We start from the raw sequence: 20,190 nt of genomic DNA on the forward strand, positions 1-20,190 counted from the left end.
ATACCGCTTGCCAAAATAGTCCAACCACATTAAATATTAGTCTGATTTCAAGTCACAGTGATCCTATCGGTGAGAGGAGAACAACCCCATAGAATTTTCAAGATATGAATCTTCACAGCATCAAGCTACCCCATCTATCTCCCTCCGAGCAGCTGGTGGGTTTAAACACCAGCTTCTCATGGCGCAGTCCAATGCTCATCCTACCATATAACCAGGGCTCCTTAAATAGTCATTAAAGTTCCAGACATTATTTCTAAATCAAGATACACCTGATTTAATTTAGATCATAAATCTGGCTATTATATAATATCGCCATCACTTTGATTACTATAATAATGACTAATGTTACTTAAATGACTACCTCAAACCACTCATATCTTTGTATATGCAGAATACCATACATCATTGAAATAGTTTACTGTTATCTAACTCGCACTCCCTACTGAGAATAACTATCACATGGAGCCACAATGAGTCAAAATCCACTGCATGACCCTAACAACAAGTTTACTACAAAGTACTAACACACCCCAAAGAGTAGTCAAGTTATTGAAATTTTAATATATTTTTAAAAGATTGCTGTCAAGTTGATTCCACATAAATTAATTTTCACAAATTATATCTCATAACACTGTAACCATTGAAGAGACTGAAATTTTAAATTTGGGTTACCTATTAGTTACATCAGGAGAAAGACCAGGCTCTCTACTCCCTTGAATAGTTACAGTCTTGGAAACCCACAGGGGTCACTATGAGTCAGCATTCACTGGATGGCAGGGAGTTGATTATTAGCTATGTTATACAGAAACACACGTGTGATTTGTGTTATTCTTGGTCTTAACTGTGAATGCTTGAGAGCAGCTTTGCTTACATTCAGACAGAACATTCTGGTGCCCTCAGACCCCTTTTTCCCATGAACTGCGCCGCTCCATGTGATACCACCGCACGAAAGAGCAGGAAGAAGTCGGAACTGTGTCCTCATCACGTGTGAAGGGAACGTGTGGTTTGTCTCCAAGCACACCGCAAATATTTAAAGCAGCTGATGGGGCTCTGGGAATTGGATACCCTCGCACATGCACAACTCCACACATAAACAAATGTGCAGCACTGTCTCCATGCAGATTAGGGTGGAACTCAGAGAGCATTCATTCAGCAACAAACTGATAGACTTTCCCTGATAGGCACCCATGCGAGAGTCCACGCTCGAACAAGTGTACAGTCAAAGTCTGCCCCGACGCCATGCTGGTATGTGTTGTTGGGGGTTGTCGAGTCAATCCCACCTAATACCGACCCCAGAGGAGCGAAGGGACCTGCCCATAGGGTTTACTGGGCTTTACACTTCGTGGAAACAGACTGCTACATCTTTCTCTTGCCAACCAGTCAGTGGATTCAAACCACTGACCCTTTCGTTACAGGACCAATGCTTAATTATTGTACCCATCAGGGATCCTTGTATTGGTACTAGCTTGTCTTTATTCATTCCAGCTTCAATACAGCGAAGTAAAGACCTGTGGAAAACATGGTTATAACCATCCTACTGGTTTGGAAATCAATTTTACATGTTGTGTTTTTGAGAACCTCTACAGTATCTATAGATGCCAAATGTTTTGTTCTCAAAATGTAGACACCTATTGGGGAACTTAAAGTGCAAATCAAAACTATGTTGTTTTTCAGATGTATTGCTATGCTTGAAAGACTGGTTAAACCTATTCAAAGATGCTCAGGGCCTATTGCCCTTCAGCAGGAAAGCCTAGAAGTGCAGGGAATGAATGCAAACTATAGGCGTTATTGGGCGCACAGGTGTAGAGTGCTGTTGTTAGGTGGTGTTTACTTGGTAGGTAATAAGGGATTACAATACCTTAAGTTGCACAAAAACAGGAGTTTCCATAGTATTTTGTCATCACATTCGGACTTATTATTTTCAACACTTTGGCAGCTAAATATTTCAGTTGCACCGCTTGTTGCTATTAGTTTTTAGGAGCTGCCGAGTCCATTCCAACTCATCAGAACCCTATGTACAACAGAACAAGACACTTCCCGGTCCCATGCCATCTTCACCGCTGTTCTGACATTTGAACCCACTGCGGCAGCAATCCATCTCGCCAAGGGCTTTCCACCTTTTCACTCCTCCTTTTCCAAGTATGATATCCTTTTCCAGTGACATCTCCTGATCACACACTCAGTGTGTGAGATGCAGTCTCGGCAGCTTCTCCTCCAAGGAGCATTCTGACTGTACTTCTTCCAAAACAGAAATGGTTGCTCTCCCGGTCATAGTCCACACTACTTTGAATATTCTTTGCCAACACCATAATTCAAATACACCAATCTTCTTTGGTCTTCCTTATTCATTGCCTAACTTCCACATGCAGATGAGGAGATCGCAACTACCATGACTTGAGTCAGCCACACCTTAGTCCTCCAAATGACCACTGTGCTCCTCAACACTTTGAAGAGGCTGTGTGCAATTGACTTTTTCCCAACGCAACAGGTCAGTTGCTGTCTTTACTACAATAGGTTCGGAATTTCTATGTAAAGACACTATGATATCTTCCTCTCATGAAGCAGTTGGTGGTTTGAATTTCATCTTTTCTGCTGGCAGCCAAGCACATAGCTACTGTGCCGTTAGACCTCCTAGTGTCTAACTGCCTGGGTGTAAGTCTGGCTCTGTTGCGGTACGCCCTTGAGTAAGGTACCTCAGTTTCTTCAAAAACAGTTGTAATCATTGCATTCATCTCATAGACTTACTTTGGGATGAAGAGACAACATATGTAAATAACTTAGAAGGATGACCAATTCTACTGGTCATCGCTATTGCTAGTATTCTATAAACAGAAAGTATAAGGGATTCAATGAATATAATGTGTTGCTTTCCATAGTGACAATTTTTAGGTAATCTACTGGACTCAAAAGTATTTAGAACAAGGTGAAGAAACAGAAATAAAATACTTTGACATTGAGAGAAAAAAAGATCTACTTTTGTTAAAATAAATCAAAGATGATCTATTGAAAACATAAGAAGATTGAAATGGGGAACAATAGACTTCCAGCATGTGTTATTGTTGTTGTTGGGTGCCATCGATCAGTCCCGACCCATCGCTACCGTGTGCCCAAGAAAAGGAAACACGACAAACCTGAGCCATCTTCAGAGTGCTCAAGCTACACTTGACCATATTGTGGCAGCCAGTGTCAATGCATCGCCTTGAGGGCCTTCCTCTCTTCTGCTCTCCTCTTCTCCCAAATATGATGTCCTTTTCTGGGGACTGGTCTCTCCTAGCAATATGTCCAAAGAGTGTAAGGCAAAGCCTTGCCATTCTTGCCTCTAAGGAGCACTATGGCCGGAGTTCTTCCATGACAGATCAGTTTGTCCTCTTAGCAGTCCCTGATACTTTCAATATTCTTCACCAGCACCACAATAATGCAAACACGTAGATTATTTTTCAGTCTTCTTTATTCAATGTCTGACTCTCCCATGCTTACGAGGCAACAGAAAATACCGTGGCCTGGGTCATGGTACCTTAGTCTTCAAAGTAACATCCTTGCTCTTCAACACTTGGAAGAGGATTTTGCAGCAGATTTACACAATGTCACGCATCATTTGATTTCTTCACGGCTGCTTCCAGGAGCACTGATTGTTAACAACTTCCATCCTTTCTCATTTATCATGATGTTACCTACTGTTTGAGTGGTGAGGATCTGGGCCTTCTTCACACTGCGTTGCAATCCACACTGGAAGATGAGCTACTTAAACCAGCAGCAGCAGGCGCCTCAAGTCCCTCTCACTTGCAGCATGTGGAGACCAGAAACTAAGGAGCAGGTGGTTGTTTCATAAGGAGAGATAAAGGCTGGACTCGGGAATTAAGAGTAAAATTTCATCTAATTGCTTGGCTATTGTTAGTTCTTCTGATTGGCTTCTTTTAGTAAGTCATGAAAGACATCTCCAGGCAAATCCTTTGTGTCACCACCAAGTTTCTGCATATAAGTTATTCCATGTTCAACCACATTCATCCTGAAGACAAGGTCTGCCCACCTTATTGACCTACCAACAGTCATGGGCCATGTTCTCGGAAACAGAAGCAGAAACTAGGGGAGCGTGGCATTCAAGCCAGGCCTGTGTAAGATCTCTTGCCTCTGTCAGATGCCCCACCTTTTGGACTGCCCTTAAACACTGGGCTACACAATGGGTTATGATTCCCTAGCTCCTGCACTCTGCACTGTGATGACAATCTGCATCACAAAGCCTTAAAATGTCAAGTTGATGACCTGCTTGTGGTGAGTCCTGACTGACCACAGGGCAAGCGGGCCTTATCTACAGGGCGAGATCTGTGTACAAGCTAACAGTCTACTAGGAAGGAGTTATGAAGGGCAATGCACGAGGCCTTGGATCAGCCATTTTACATTGGTCAAGATCATTTAGACCCCACAGCATTTGAAAGGAAAAACAAAAAGGTAGGGGGAATATATTTTTACCAAGAATGAACACTGTGATTGCATCATGCACCTGTTAGTCTTATGAAGATTCCATAATGTTTAGATTGATTAAAAAAAAGTAACAAGTGCATTGATGTTGGAATTTTCCTTGGGAAATCCTAGAACACAACAGCCTCCCCACTCCCAAACGGCATTTTCTCATCTGTCACGTAGAGGTTATGACATTGCTCAGTGTAAAACACTGCAGTGTCAGGCTCCATTGGATTAATAATCAGATAAATCAAACAGCTGTTTCATTTAAACCAGATGAGAAAGTGCAAACAAGTTGAGATCATCTGTCTCCCAAAGAAATGAATGGCTAACATTATCTTCTGTGACAAGCCTGTTATCGTTCCGAAGATACCTTAAGATGCATCCCTGGCAGGGGACTCTGTTTACGAAGCCATCTGTCTGCCTTGGGCAAATGACTGCAAGGCTAATCCACTTATAGAAAATGTCAACCAAATTACTTCAACACCAGCGAGTGGAATAATAGAAAAACCTGGCTCAACTTTGAGACTATAAGTCAGCTACAAAAAGGATCATGAATCTAGATCTGTCCAATGAGACTGGTGTCCTGAGAAATCTCTCGCATCATCTTGACAACACAACTGTTCAATAACACAATTACAGTCACTGCCTGTTTATCTCTCTGCTCCACGTTCTCCTTCCCCTTGTGGCGCTCACCGGCCTGCGTGCCGCCAGATCTAATAGGAAATGACAGAAGATTAATGCCAACCTTCAGCAAGTGGCAAAGGTAATTAATTGCGTTTCAAGTGAAACCTTGGCAATGGATGGTCATCGGCAGAGTAAACACCCACTGTGTGAAAGTGCTGGTATCGCAAATGGACTTTCGGGAGGAGATAATGGCCCTGAAACCAAATTCACACTACCGTCATGTATGATGTAAAGCAAAACACAGAAGGAGCTTCTATGTCTATAAAACTTCTATGTCTATAAACTCCATTTAGCGCTGGGGGCAGTGAGCGCCGGTAAGTACCCTGAATGGAGGTGATGTCATGGTGATGCAGGCACCAGCCCAGCCTAGGCTTAGCAGGGCAATCGCTGGGGAGAGGCCTGGCGGCCTGGCGTGGCGTGCCAAGAGCAGCAGGCCCAGTGCCTGGGCCCCTCCAAGCCAGGGATAGGCCTTGGCCTTGAGCCACACACCAAGTCCAGCCCCCCAAGCAAGCGCCCCGCCCGGGCTGGAGTTGGCTGGCCAGGCGGCGTGTCCCAGACCACATGTCACCCTGCTACCACCTGAACCACACCAAATCTGTGGCCTTCCAGTCTGACAACTCAGAGCAACCCTGCAGGACAGAGAAAAGCTGCTTCCTAGCGCCCCCAAGGCTGTCCAACCTCACGGAAGCAGATAGGCCTCCTCTTTCTCCCAAGGAGCAGCCAGCTGGTTCCAACCACTGACCTTGGGGTTTACAGCTGAGTGCTTAAGCAGCATACCACCAGGACTCCTCCAACCCAGCTCCAGGACCCAGCGGGAGCCTGGTCCGCAAGCCAGAATGGCCGTCCACACAGCCCTGCCGATGTTCATGAGACTGCCCTGCTTCCTCTGGGGGCCCAGGTCCAGCTCCAGGTCCCTCTCGGCTGTGGCCCTGATCTCAACCCCCTCTCCTACAACCTGTGTAACTGCTCCGAGGCCTGGGGTATCATCCGGGAGGCCGTGGCCGGGGCAGGCATGGTCAACACGTTTGTGCCCACCATCATCCTGGTGGCCAGTCTTCCCTTCGGGCAGGACACCAAGAAGTGGAGCCTCCTGGGGACCCAGGTGTTCTTCCTGCTGGGGCCGCTGGGCCTCTTCTACCTCATGTTTGCCTGCGTGGTGAAGCCCGACTTCTCCACCTGTGCTTCCCGGCACTTCCTCTTTGGGGTCTTGTTTGCCATCTACCTCTCCTGCCTGTCCACCCACGTCATCACACTCAACTCCCTGTCGCAGAAGAACCGCGGGCACCTACAAAGTCATCCTTCTGAGGGCCACTGTCAACAGCCAGGTGGTGGGCAATGCCAACTGGACTCTGCGGGCTGAAGACCTGTAGGTCACATAGAGCCACCAAGCAGTACCCCCACCCAAAGACAGCAAGACCTCGCAGGATCAGTCCCTGCAAAGTATAAGATGGTAGCTGTCCTCCTCCCCAAACTGCTCGCTGCCTGACGTGCCCTCCCCTTTCTTAACTTGGGGACCAGTGCTGGCTTCTTCCCAGCTGGTGGATCTTCTCTGCAATTCTTCAGAGCCAAGCTATGGAGTGGGTTGGCTCATGGCCACCTGATACCAGTCTTGTGGAAGGCTCCTGAGGAGGACACATTATGTCACCTGGGTGCCTGGGGCCCAGTCTGAGCCCTTTGGTGCTTCAGGCACCTGCCTCTGTGCCTTCTACTAAGCCGGGCTCCATGCACCAGCCAGGGCCAGCCCTGCCTGCTCTCTGCTGCCGACCGCCCCTCCCCATCTCAGGACGGGCTGCTGCTATACTGGTTCCAACCTGAGCCTCTCTTTGCCTGGCACTACCTCACAGAGACTCCCACCAAGGCATTCGGGTGTGGGGGGGGGGTTTGCAGACTGCAGTGGCATTTGGGGTTCAGGGTACTGTCAGGGGGCCATGGGCCTTCTCGCTGAACCTCTTATCTTCTCAGCCACTTGGGAAGGTGTTCCTGAGGCAGGTATAGACTTAAATAAATGTCCTTAAAGCACCAATTAAAAAAACAAACCCCTCTACTTAGCAAACTCATGCCAGTGGGATTTCAAGAAGATCCTGTCAGGCAGCATGGAAGATGGGTGAGGCCCGGGGCCCCAGAACAAGCAAAGGCTAGGGAGACAGTGCCTAAGACCAGAAGGATATTTTTAAAGTGCATCCTGGTAATTGTTGGTAAGGTTTCCCTTTTCAAATTACTGATTCCATTATTCAGATCATTGGCTACCTGAACCATTCTACAAATAAAATAATATAAAAATGCTCATGTAAGAGTATAGAAGCAGTGATTAATGCTTGTCCATAGTGAACTGATTCGAGAATGGCTTCAGTTGCTGAACCAACATCCACCTCTTGCCATCTCATAGCAGAGTACAACTGTGCTGTAGGAGCCCCACGGTGCTGCCTTTGCAGGGAAGCAGAGAGCCACGCCTTTCTCCGGCGGCATGACTGATGGGTCCCAGACGCTGACTTTCAGCCAAGTGACTTAACCTCTGTGTCACCAAGAATCCCAGCAGCCTGCACACTTTCTGCGTGCAAGTGGCTGTGACACCATTGCACAGCTCACAGCTCTAGGAGCACCATTCACCTGCGTCCTTCGTGAATGACATGCCTGCGACAGTATAATTGTATCTGGTCTAGACTGGCCCTTTTAGCAAGGACATTCGTTCTTTATTACCTGCAACAAGTTCAAAATGCTTTTAAATAGGTTGGCATTGTCACCTTTCTGGAGGCATCCTGGTGCATACAGGGCTGGGTCACCGCATTTTCTCTGTCCATTTGAGTGGCTAAGTCGTCCTTCACAAGACTATGCCAAGGGCATAGCCAACTGACCTTCAACCTCTGTCTAATGAACCATTCAAGGAAGCTTATCAACAAAGCTTCTCACTCCTTAGTAGTCTCTGAATTGAGAATGCAGCCAATGGGGCTTCCTCCACAATGGCTCCAGGGGAGAGTGGTCCTGAATGACGTAATCACTTCCGGGCCCCAAACCTGGCCAGAAACATTTAGTTAAACACCAGGTGACCCTGCTCCCCATCAGGACTCTCATCTGAAGTGTGCTCAGCCTTCAGATCTTAAAATTAAGTCGCTCACACCACCACAGACATGAAATGACTAGCAGCGCCTTTCCCTTCTTTGGGGAAAATACGGTGTTTTTGTTGTTTATTCCCCAAGCTTACCATCAAAGTTCAAAGAATAGTATCTACCTCTTCCTGTAGCTCATTCCATCAATCTACCATTCACATCTATCTATCTATCTATCTATCTATCTATCTATCTATCTATCTATCTATCTATGCTCAGGTCACCCCCAGACATCTCGTGATGCATATTGTGAAAACAGCCGATTCTACACAAAACCATAACACAATGAAACTAGTACACATTATGCAATTCTGCTGATATACTAGAGCTTTTAAGTGTCCCCCAAGCACCCCAAACACATCTCTTGTAACCCCCCTTTTTTTCAATACAGGTCACCAGGATTTGCACATTACTAGCACCTTCGAGCGTGAAGATCCAGGTCTGTGACGTGTGCGTGAGAGCATCATGTGTGATGGAGACATACAAGAGGAGAGCCGACAAGTTCACAGCAGTAAAGACCACTTGCCTGAAAGACATACGTCTCCACAGCTTACTCCTGCTGACTTTAGGGAACTATTAAATCATCGCACACTCTTGTCAAAACATTTCTCCTAAATGTCAAATACCATCAGTTTTACATTCTGTATTTTTAAATCAATTTTATAAATACGTGTGCCTGGAAAACATCACCCCACATTCCCCAAACCCATCAAATCCCGTGGGTGTCCTCCTGACACTTCCAGGATGCTCTCCCTTTCCAGGCCCACACAGTCCAACTTTGCCCAGAATAGATGGAGATAAAGGTTAGATGGACAGGACCTTGCGGGAGGGCACGTCTCCATTCAATTCCGCGATCTTTCATTAACTGGCTCACATTTAGGCCTACACGATGTGGGCCAAACCAAAAAAAGAAAATGTTTTTCCCCTGAAGGAGTTTAAATTGTCCTCATGTACAAAATCCAGAAATTTTTTGGACAAGCCTTTCATGTAACTATCTGTGTTCCCTAAAACCCCAAACCTCAAGTCAAATCTTTACATCGTCCTCCAGAAGGCTGGCTGTGGTTTTGAACCACAGACCTTTCAGTTAGCAGCCCAGCTTAATCACTGCCCCATGAGGCCTCCTTCCATCTCTACCCAATCCTTGTCCACCCCTCACTGCCATGGACTCGATTCGGTCATAGCCCCACCACATAGGGTTTCCACTGTCAATCTTGATGGGGGCAGATAACTTCATCTTTCTCTCACTGAGCAGCTGGTGGAATTGAACTGCAAACCTTGAGGATAATAGCCCAACGTTTACCCAACACAGTGCCAATCTGCTGAAGAAATTGGCCCCTGTGTGAACTTGAGCTCCATACTGCAAGAGCCATCACCGTTACCTCTACTGGTCAGGCAAATGCCCAGAAAGGACCCAAGAGTGGCCAGTCAATAGCAGGCCAACGACCTAGGTGGTAGCTTGGTGCCAAGCAGTAATGACAATCATTAGATAATTAGCCAAACCAATCAGATGAACCCCCTCGGAGATATGAACTGGCTAATTCAAAGAGGCTTAACCAGTTGCCAAGAGCAACAAGTGCTAGACCAGCAGAGAGGAAAGAGCAGGAAGCAGCAGAGAGGCCCTAAGGCCAGAGCCCTGAAGGGAACGTCCACAAATCCCTGCTCCCGACAGAGAGGAAAAGATAACCGGGCCCCTGGAGCCGGGTTAGATTGTGAATGATCTCTGAGCCAGAGAGTAAGGCAGGGGACCCTCTACTTCCCAGGAGACTTGTTTCCTGCTGAGACTGGTGCATATATTCTGACCTAGCCAAGGCTGACTGCATTTCTGTTCCCTCAAACTCGGGCAAGAAAAAGAAAAACCATGTTTTAAATGAAAAACGACAGGCCTTTTACAGTTTCTAATCAAGCCATCCGATTGGGCGATAACCAAGGAAAGCAGTTTCACCAGGCTCTGGCCCCGCTAAGCTTTCTACCTGTCTTGTGGAGAATGCCGGCCCCAGTGAGTAGGCGGACGACTGGAGGCTGGCTGTGATCTGCAGAGAGAAGACACATTACTTAATTGTGAGCTGCCTGAGTGACCTTGGGAAATCTCGGAAGGTCTGCAAACTGTCTTTCTCTTTGCTCTTAACACTTTCACGGCCTGCAGGACACATAGCACACACCTACACTCTCCTCCTCTGGGGTTTGCAGGGCAGAGGTCACCCAGGGGCACCTGGGTACCCGCAGTGGAAGAAATGGATGCGACGAAGACTGTCTTCACAGGGTGTTTAGGGGGCAATACGTCCTGGAGGGGTGGTTTCGTGAAAGTGCAGTCTCGGGCTATTTGACCAAGAAATAAGCCTCGTAAGTTTATTCCTGTGCAGGATTCAGAAGTTACTTTACTTGTGATGATTCATGTCACACAAATACCACCTTGTCAGGCGTCCTAGATTAAAGCAGTGCAGAGTCCACAGGGACAAATGTACCCCACATAATTTTACCCCGAGAGTCCAGCGGGACAAGTGTGTTTCATGTAGTTCTACCCCAGAGTCAAGAGCGACATAGGTGTTCCAAATAACCCTACCCATCGAGCCCAGAGGAGCATAGCTTCTCTACATAAAAGCTGTCAACGTTCATATGTTGGAACAAAAATTTCAGGAATGCTCCTCGCTTCTGCATGCATGCCTTCCATAAATGAGAACATGTAGAAACAACAAAAAATTCAAAGAAGAACATAACTGAGCCTTGAAAAGGTTAAACAAGTGGACCGTTAAGGTCTTCTTTCACCTTGAGCTTGAACGAGCAGAGGCAGAGAAACACAGAGAGGGCAGGGGGCCCTGTGAGGATGGAGGCAGAGATCGCCACAGCTACAAGTTCGAGGAATCCTCTCCCCATACTTATTCAATCTGTATGCTGAGCAGATCAGCAGAGAAGCTGGATTATACAAAGAAGAAGATTGGGGAAAGACTTAATAAAAACTGCAATATGCAGATGACACAAACATGCTTACTGAAAGTGAGGACTTGAATTACTTGCTGATGAAGATCAAGAATTGCAGCCTTCTGTATACATTACAACTCAATGTCAAGAAGACCAGAGTCCTCAGAACTGGACCAATAAGTAACATCATGATAAATGAAGAAAACTTGAAATTGTCAAGGATTTCACTCTGCTTGGATCCATAATCAAAGATCGTGGCAGCAGCAGTCAAAAGTGATTCATTACATTGGGTGAATGCTGCAGAAGACTCGTTCAAAGTGCTGAAAAGCAAGGATGTGTCTTGAGGCCTAAGGTACACGCCTGACTCAAGCCACGGCGTTTTCAATTGTGAAAATTTGACATTGAATAGGGAAGACTGAAAAAAAATCAATGCATTTGAATTAATGTGCTGGCGAAGAACATAGAATTCTCATGGAATACCAAAGAACAACCAATCTGTCTTGGAAGGAGTCCTGCCAGAATGCTCCTTAGAAGCAAGGATGGTGAGACTTGGTCTCATGTACTTTGGACATATTGCCAGGAGAGACTAGTTCTTGGAGAAAGACATCATCCTTGGTAGTGAAGGGGCAGAGAGAAAGCATCAAGATGGATGGACACAGTGGCTGCAACATGGGCTCAGAGCTAAGAACAACGGTGAGGGCGGTACAGGACCCGGCAGTGTTTCCTCTTTGAGCGTAACTCGACTGGACAGCACCTAACAGCAATAACAACAACCAATAACAACAAAAAGATCTCACCCTGACCCTTCAGAGAAAAAACGTGGCCCTCCCACCACCTGAACTTGGAAACCTAAACTCCTGAAGCGTGAAGCAATAAATTACATTTTATAAACCCCAATACAGCTTTCCTTTGTTACAGCAGCCCTGGAAGTCCCTAGGAGGTACCTGTGCTTGGCTGGTCACCGAAAGATTAGAGGAGAGAGTCCACCCAGGAGGAGACTTGGAAGAAAGGCCTGGTAATCCACTCGCCAAAATATCAACCACTGAAAATTCTATTGAACACATGGGGCTGCCGTGAGGCAGAATCAACTCCCCAGTCATGGATTTGGTTTTGTTGTTCAGAAAACAAACAAACAAACAAACAAACAAACACTTCCTCTGTATTAAGATTCTGTCCTTACCCATGGGGTTTCTGTTTAAAATCGGTTTCTTAAAAGCCATCATTCTATTGTTGTGAGGAAGGCTGCCCAGTGTCTGGTGGGAAAGGCGCAGAGGTGGCTTCCGTGGTCAAAGTCCCACCTTCCATGCAGGAGACCTGAGTTCAAACCCCAGATAAGGCAGTCCAAAGACAGCCACCTCCCCTCTGCCAGCCATGAGGCTGAGTGGGCTTCAGCAGGGCTGTGAGACAGAGATGGGCTAGGAGAAGAAAGCCTGGCTGTCTGCCTCTAAGCATCCGCATGGAGCCCCTCTGGCCCACATGGTCTGGATGGCAACCCATCATGAGGGTGGCACAGCACCCAGCAGCATTGCATTCTACTGTGCAGCGTGGGACCAGGAGGGAGGAGCACCTGACAATGACTGGGACCGAGTTGAGGGGCCATGGCAGCGCCATGATAGGAGAAGTGCAGGGCACTGTGGGAATCAGGGCAAAGGCCTTCGCCCTGCCGAGCGGGGGCCCTGTCGGTAAAGTCCCCTGGAGAACAGAGCAGCACAGTCCTGGTGCCGTGGGTCAACAAGGAGGTGCCCCAGGAAGCAGGGTACAGGACACCTATGAGAACAGAAGGAGCTCCGAGTCAGAGCACAACGGGAAGGCCAAGGAGTTGGAGTGACCTGAGAGTGGCTCGAGGAGGAGCAGCGTGTGGATGAGGAAGACATGGAAGGTGTGGTAGTTACCTAATCTGTGGTCAATTTGAGACTCTTAAGGATGAAGGGGTGGATTTAGCCTGTCAATCAGGTCACAGCTTGACCTCATTTGGAGGTGCTAAGGAGAGAAATAGCTTGCTGGAGGCGGGACATAGACGCACTCCCTGAGAGACATTCTTGTTGATGCTTACAAAGCCACTAGATCTGTAAGACTTTCCACCCACTAGCCGGTGATCTTCCTGCGTTCAGCATCATTGCAGGTTTTGTGTGACTGAAGAGGAATTCATAGATTGGTAGCAGACATGTGGGCTAATTTAGGACTTATGGACTTGATCTGGACTGGGCTGGGATGTTTTCTTAATATTCAATTGCTCTTGTATATAAAGCTCTTTCTTATACATATATGAGTGTCCATGAATTTGTTTCTTTAGTCCACCCGGACTAACACAGAAGGGTAGGCTGGGAAGGAAGGAGGCAAACAAAGAAGGCAAGTCACAAATACCTTTCTTGGCAGGGGAGTTAAGAAGTTTGCAAGGGGAACAATGGAGAGTCTTTGAAGTGTTTTAAGCTGGGAGAATGACCAGTCCAACCACAGGGCTATGGATGGGGAGCCCAGGGTATTTGGGGAAGGAAAAGGCTATTTCTCTGCTGCCTGTGGTAAATTCAATACCCTGTGGGAATGGAGATCTCTTAGGGAGATATTTAGGAGGTTGGTCCAACATTGAACAGCCCTGGTGGCCTGGTGGTTATACATTGGGCTGCTAAGTACAAAGTCTGCAGCATCAGCTGTTGGAAACCACCAGTTGCTTCACAGGCAAAAGACTGGTTTTTCTATTCCCATAAAGAGTTGCAGTCTCAGAAACTCGCAGGGGCTCTTCCAACCCAACCTATACAGTGGCGATGAGTTGACATTGACTTGATGGCAATGACTTTGATTCATATGGTTTGGGGCCCAACAATACTTTGTAATTGATTAAAGGTGCAGGGTTGGAAATAGGAATGGATCAAGGATAACTCCCAGGATTTGGGCTTGGATAATTAAATGATGTCCTCCATTCAGGTAGGGTGACCAGCAGTGCAGCTGGAAGCCAGCAGGAGAGGGGGGTGCATATGCATTTGACACGTGGTGAACTCGCTGTGGCTGGGCGACCTCCAGATGTGGTGTCACTGAACACCCGGTGTGTGGCGGTGCAGTGAGTAAGGAAGAGGAATCATTGGGATGGATATCAAAGGGGAAGCTCCTCCGTGGCTCACCAAAACACTGGAAGCAGAGTCCATCCAAAAGCAATGTTGATGGTTGCCTTCTGGAAAATCCCTCCCTGAAAACCCTGTGGCACACAGTTCTACAGTGCTGTCCGTGGGACCATCATGAGTGGGAATCAACTCTGTGTCCATTGGAAATGGTGCTCTGGTCAAAGATAAATGTTTGAGATTTGAGAGCATAAAAACAAAACACAAAACCAAACTCACTGCCATGCGTCAGTGCTGACTCAGATCGACCCTATAGAACAGGGTAGAACTGCCCCGTGAGTTTCTGAGACTGTAACTGTTTATAAGAGCAGAAAGCCCTTTCTGCCTTGGAGTGGCTGGTGGATTTGAACTGCTGACTTTGCAGTTAGCGGTGCAACTCAAAACCACTATGCCAACAGAGCATAATAGAACCATAAAACAATTCTTAGGAGCAGTGCTTACCCAGGAGCATGGCCCAAGGAGAAAGGATGGAATAAGAAGCGTTGGGAAACACAACATGCAACAGAAGAGAACCCCGGGGAAGGGAGGGGCGGGGGGTGCACAAGAGACAGTGGCGTCCCAGAAATCCAGAGCTGACCTGCAAGAGGGTGTGGCTCGCCTAGGCTAATGTTCCCAAGTTGTCAAGTAAGATAAAAACTGAAAAGCGTCCAGAAGATTTTTGTGACAAGGTCGTTAGTGGTGACCTTGGTGAGAGCGGTTTAATGGAGTGTTGGAGAAAGAAAACAGATTAGAGTTCGCTCAGGCATGAGCGGGAGGTAAGGAAGAGGAGACCACAAGAATAAACAACCTTGTGAAGATACCTGGCAGTGGAGGCAATAGAGGAGAGTAGCCAGAGGTGGCGGAAATATTTTATAAAAGTTGTACTTATATCTATATTTGTGTGCATGCATGTGTGTGTAAAAAATTACTTGAACTTGGAATTGTAAAAGAAAAATGACCGTGGACGACGTGAAATAACTACGGGAGCGTCTACTCCTATGATATATTATTCTTCTGCCTTGAGTTTCCATAAATCCTACGGTTCTTCTCCAACCATGACTTGTTTGTGTGAAAGCGTTTTATTTGTGTCATGCGGGAAAGCTATTTGGCAAGCAGACACGCAGTACATTTCAATTAAATATTTAAATAAATCTGCCCAGACTCACAAGTGAAACAAGCAGGGATTTCATGGGGAAATTAGGTGGGAGCCCTGGAGCCCGTTGGCTATACATGGCAGCTGACTGAAAGATCAGCGGTTCAAACCCACCAGCCACTTTCCCTGCAAGGGGCAGATGTGGCAATCAACTTCCGTAAGGAACACACCCAATGGCACTCTGCCTGGTGGGGTAATTGTGAGTCAATATCAACTCCAGGGCAAAGAGTTTGGAAGACTGGGCTTTCTGCTCCCTGAAACAGTCTCAGAAACCCACAGGGGGTCCCCAGAAGTCAGCATTGACCCAATGGCAGGGATATCTTCTGTTTAAAGACTACCTCCAGGTAATGAACACTTCTCATATTGTCCACCAGGTGGCTCCCCTGCTTTGGGCGTAAGTAGGGAACATCTGTCCACAAAAAGCTTGCGCTCCAGTGATTAGAAAACCTCCCAGGGGGACGGATAACGGAAAAGTGGGTGAGGGACGACGGAAGACGATGTACGATATGGAAATAATAATCTATAACTTATCAAGGGTTTGTGAGAGAGGGAGGGCAGGGACGGGAGGGGAAGGAAAATGGGAGGGAAATGATACCAGGGGCTGAAGTGGGAAAATGATGACGGCATATGTGCAAATGTGCTTGACACACTGGATGAATGTATGGATTGTAAGAGATGTAAGAGCCCCAATAAAAGTATTTTTTAAAAGAAAAGGCCTCCTGCAGTTTGGGTTTGTTACTCGGCTTCTATGAACATTTACACCCAGCTCATCCTAAATGCAATGCACAAAGTACTTAAGATCTGAAAACTACTCAAATCATACAAAGTAATAGTGTCTTGCCAACCTGTACTTGTGAGCATTTGAATTAAAGGGAACCCTCGCCACACCTCCTCAGAAAATATCTGCAGAGTCTAGAATTCCAGCCATGCTTTTTCAAAGGCATACAAAAGTATCTAGCAACTTGCTCTCACAACCCAAACAAAGAAGAAACAATGATGACTTTAAAACTGTCCAATAAAATTTGCTTCATATAATTTTTAAAAGAATAAATCATCTATATTCCTTTTCTGTGGAATGAAATATATTTATGCTTTTTGAAATGTTTTTATACTGTTTGGAAAATGTTAACAGGTACAATGAAATCTAAAGGAATTTGAAGTTCTCAGGTTTAAGTAACTTAGAATAATAAGACAAAGATTTATTTTCCCTCTAATAGGAGTTATTATCATGATTTAGCTCATTCAAAGCGTTATCTTAAGGTGTTCTTGAATATTCTCCAGAAAAGAGATATGTGAGTTGAAGGGCAATTGGAGAGTTTCATCCCAAAGACACCTTGCTGCCTACACCCACCATTCTGTACGAAACACAGGCGCGCATATCAGAAATGAAGGAGACAGAAGGGCTGGGGGGGGGGTATTATCCCAGAAATAACGGTGATGGAAGAATGGCGAGACAGAGAAGAACCAAACAGCCACTGTGCTATGAGTGCAGTCAGGTTGATTCCAGCGCCTGGTGACCCATAATGCAGCGTAGGACGGCCCCCGGGCATTTCCAGGCTGGCATCTGTCAGGGAGCAACTGCTGATGTCAGTTAGCAACAAGGGCACCCACCAATGCTCCTAGTCTGATCACTATTTGTGCACAAAGGGGCAATAGTATACACTATTCATGTGCGTGCACGCTCATATTACTAGTGGAGCCCAGCCTCCCTCGTGTGCAAACCTGCTTGGCAAAGCGCCCTCTCATTTCTAACTTGTCCCCCGTGCAAAGTGAGTGTCAGCAAGTCAGGCTTGCCATCCAAGTGAGAGCGAGGTAAGCGCTGTGACCGAGGTGTCTCCGCCACTCGGCAGTTTTGGCAAATCCCTGCAGTTTCAGGCCATGGGCAGCAGGTCCTTTTACCACTTTCTCTTGCCATCTTTTCTTGGTTTCTGAAAAGGTTAAAGAAGAGGGGAAAAGCCCAAGAACTCACCTGCTGAGCAATATTACCTGAGAAACAATCAGGTGTTCTTATGGGACAGGGCAGGTTTGTAATCATTCACGCAGTCCTAGTGTACAGAGAGGGTCAGGTTGGGTCCCATCACCCCAAGAAGTTGGCCAGAGGCAGGAATGCATTCTGGGTATTTGGAGAACTGCAGAGGCATTCAGACCGCGAGCAAACAGCTAAAGGAGAAACTACTGCAAGACAGAGACAGCGTGTCACTCTCTAAACGTGAGCTTCCTAGGAGGACCTCACAAATGAAGAGAGAGAGGTAAGATGATGGGGCACCGGGAAAATGTGCAGTATACGATCTCTTGGAAGTGTTCCAAAGCAAAGATGGCACCCTGATGACTAAGGTGCACCGGCCCGAGCCTCGGACTGTCCAGCACCTCTTATAAATGTCAAAGCTGGGCGGTGGCTAAAGAAGGCAGAAGAAGAGCTGGTGCATTTGAACTAGGGTGCTAGCGAAGCACATTGGCTCTCCCATGAACCACCACCACCACCAAAGAACAAATCTGTGTCTGCAGAAGTACACCTGGAATGCTCCTTAGAAATGAGGACAGGTGAGACTTCTCCTGACGTTCTTCAGACGGGTTACCAAACAGGATCAGTCCCCGGAGAAGGACCCCATGCTTGGTCAGATGACAGCGGAGAAGACACTCGACTGAATGGATGAATGTATGGCAGCAAGCATGGGTGCCGTCATGGCAAGGCTTGTGAGGCAGGCACAGAACTGACAGTGTTTGGGTTCAGTCATATCCAGAGCTGCTTACGTGAGAGCTGACTCAAGGGCACCCAAGAACAAGAAGGAGCCCTGGTGATGCAGCAGTTAGGTGCTGAGCAGTGGAACCTCCAGGGGCCCAGGGTGCAGACAGGCTCTGACAATCTGCTCCCACAAAGACTAGATAGAGCCAAGGGAACTGAAGAGACAGTTCTATGCTGTCATCTAGGCTCACGATGAAGCAGAATTGACTTGATGCACAGACAACCTGATCACATTGAATCCTTGGGTCCTCAGTTCAAAACCACCAGCCGCTTCTTAGGAGAAAAACGGGGCTATCTACTCCTGAGGCGTTTACACCTCAGAATCCCACAAGGGCAGGTCTACCCTGTTGCATAGGTTCTCTCTCAGTTGGCATTGCCATGATGGCAGTCGAGTGTGCTGTTTTGGTTTGAGTGATAGAGTTACAGGCTCTACTGTTGTGGTTGCTGTGAGGTGTCATAGAGTCTGTTTTGCCTGACTCCAGGTGACAGAGTAGAACTGTCCCTAATGACTTTTTAAGCTATAATATTTCCCACTAGGTCTTTCTCCCAGAGGTACTGGGTGAGTTCGAACTGCCAACCTTTCAGTTAGCAGGCAAGTACTAAACCATTGTGCCACCATTAGCCAAATCGTTAGGAGCTCAAACCGTGGATGATAGTGTTCAAAGGTCATAACCTTCAAAGCCCGGTGGCATTCTGCCTAGCACACGTGGGGCCACTGCGAGGCAGAATCACAACAAACAACGCCACCAGCAATAACATCAATAACAAGAACAGATGGAATTTTAACCATTGTTACCTGTTGTCTTAAGAAGCTGTATTCTTCTAAAGCAGTGGTTCTCAACCTTCCTAAGGCAGCAACCTTTTAATACAGTTCCTCATGTTGTGATGACCCCCAACCATAAAATGATTTCGTTGCTACTTCATAACTAATTTTGCTACTGTTATGAATCGGGTTGACCCCTGCAAAAGGGTGGTTCAACCCCCAAAGGGGTTGTGACTCACAGGGTGAGAACGGCTGTTCTAAAGCAAATGTTGGTCTTTCAAGGTTTGGGTATCCACCTGTCATGCTTGCTGTGTGTGTCTTCGTTATCTAGAGCTGTCGTACCAAGGAGATGTCTCTAACACATAGAAACACATTCGCTCACAACTTAGGAGACTCGGCATCTACATTCAAGGCACCAGCTCTGTTGTTGGGTGCCGTCCAGCCCGTTCCAACTCACAGGAAGTAAAGGGCCGGTCCTGGGCCATCGTCACCTTGCTCTGTTTGAGTGCTTTGTTGCAATCACTGTGTCAATCCGTCTTGTCAAGGGACTTCCTCTATCAAAATATCTTCTACCTTACCCAGCATGATGTCCTTTCCTAGCGACTGGTCTCTCCTGACAAGAAGTCTGAAGTACATGAAACAAAGTTTTGTCATCCTTGCGGCTAAGGAGCATTCTGTCTATACTTTGTCCAAAATAGACTTGTCGGCCTTTTTGGTAGCACATGGCAATTTTGATACTCTTCACCAGCACCAGAACCCAAACGCATCGGTTCTTTCTCAGTCTTCCCATTCAATTTCCAAATTTCACATGCATATAAGGCCATTGAAAATACAATGGCTTGGGTCAGGCACACCTTAATCCTCAAAGTAACATCCGTGCTTCTCAATGCGCTACAGAGGTCTTATGCAGCAGATTGACCCCATGCAATGTGTCACTTGAGCTCTTAACTACTGCTTCCAGGAGCACTATTGTGGATGCAAGCTAGATGAAATCCCTGACAACTTCAATCGTTTCTCCATTTATCATGTTACTTGTTGGTCCAGTTGTGAGAAGATTGGTCTTCTTTACATTACCTTGTAATCCACACTGAGTGCTGCCGTCCTTGAGCTTCATCGGCAAGTGCTACCGGTTCTCACTTTCAGCAATTGAGATGTTGTCATCTGCATTTCACAGATCCTCCAACCCTGATGCTGCATGCTTCTTCATCTAATCTAACTTCTCCCACTTTTTGTTCAAAATAGATTGAATAAGTATGATGAGAAGATACAACCCT

At 46.7% G+C, this 20,190-nt stretch overlaps 1 protein-coding gene across 1 annotated transcript in view; it reads right to left on the reverse strand.

The window, feature by feature from the left end:
• Nucleotides 1-20,190, reverse strand: part of PLCL1 (phospholipase C like 1 (inactive)) — a 362,562-nt gene that overhangs the window by 15,613 nt on the left and 326,759 nt on the right. The gene's annotated exons all lie outside the window — the stretch shown is intronic.

This window comes from Tenrec ecaudatus, chromosome 13 (assembly GCF_050624435.1).
Source record: "Tenrec ecaudatus isolate mTenEca1 chromosome 13, mTenEca1.hap1, whole genome shotgun sequence".
In the NCBI taxonomy this organism is placed as follows: Eukaryota; Metazoa; Chordata; class Mammalia; order Afrosoricida; family Tenrecidae; genus Tenrec; species Tenrec ecaudatus.